This window comes from Vombatus ursinus, unplaced genomic scaffold, assembly GCF_900497805.2.
Source record: "Vombatus ursinus unplaced genomic scaffold, bare-nosed wombat genome assembly UNPS02007284.1, whole genome shotgun sequence".
Classification (NCBI taxonomy): Eukaryota; Metazoa; Chordata; class Mammalia; order Diprotodontia; family Vombatidae; genus Vombatus; species Vombatus ursinus.
The window spans coordinates 15,465,659-15,466,775 of record NW_020947062.1 but is presented as its reverse complement, the minus strand read 5'-3'; the positions used below and the strand labels follow the sequence as shown (position 1 = coordinate 15,466,775).

Sequence of the window (1,117 nt, the reverse complement as noted above, 5' to 3'; positions counted from 1 at the left end):
TTCTCTAGGGTTCTCTAAGTATACCATCTTATCATCTGCAAAGAGTGATAGTTTTGTTTCTTTGTTGCCTATTTTAATTCCTTTGATTTCTTTTTCTTCTTGTTTATACAAGATTTATACAAGGTTTATACAGGAGAAGGTAACATGTCTTTTTCTTCTTGTATAAATGTTATAGCTAACATTTATTCTGACCACCGCCTTCCTCAATCTGCCCTCCTTTCTATCAGCCCCCTTCCTTTTCTTTCCCCTTTCCCTTGCTACTTCTTCCCTCCCTTTTGCCCTTCCTTCTATCCACCCCCTTCCTTTTCTTTCCCCTTTCCCCTCCTACTTCCTATAGGGTAAGATAGATTTCTATTCCAAGTGAGCATGTATATTATCCCCTCTTTGAGCCAAATCTGATGAGAGTAAGTTTCAAACAATGCTCTCCTCCCTCCCTTCTTTCCTTCTACTGTAATAGGTCTTTGTGCCTTTTCATGTGATGTAATTTACCATTTTCTGTCTCCTCTTTTCCTCTTCTCCCAGTGCAATCTTTTTTTCGTGCCTTAATTAATTTTTTTTTATCATCATATCAAAGTCAACTTATAAAAAATGTGGTCAGATGCCACAGAGTAGGTGGCAATGCCTTAACCGTATATGCGCTGTAAAAGCTAGTAGGACCTCTTCCATCCTTATCAAGGGGAGGGCTAACCTTCTCTCCTTTCATACAACACTATAGCTAACATTGCTAGTATTATATTGAATAATAGTGATGATGATGGGCAACCTTGCTTCACCCCTGATCTTATTGGGAAGGCTTCTAGCTTAACCCCATTACAGATAATGCTTGTTGATGGGTTTAGGTAGATACTGCTTATCATTTTAAGGAACACTCCCTTTATTCCTATGCTGTCTATTGTTTTTAATAGAAATGGGTGCTGTATTTTTGCAGAAGCTTTTTCAGCATCTATTGAGAGAATTATATGATTTCTGTTGGTTTTAGTACAAAACCTTGTTCTTAGATTGCTTTATCTGGCCTTAGATGGCAGCACAGGTTGCAAGAATGTCTTTTCCTTTCCTAGAAGATCTGGCTTGGAATTCTGGCTCTACTACTCACTATTTGTGTAACTAGTAGACTTCT

At 38.0% G+C, this 1,117-nt stretch overlaps 1 non-coding gene across 1 annotated transcript; it reads right to left on the bottom strand.

Moving 5' to 3' along the window:
• Positions 1-582: 582 nt before the first annotated feature.
• On the bottom strand, positions 583-710 carry LOC114033690. The gene has a single exon (XR_003568014.1). It is a non-coding gene; the product is annotated as a U6atac minor spliceosomal RNA (small nuclear RNA).
• Between the last annotated feature and the right edge of the window lie 407 nt (positions 711-1,117).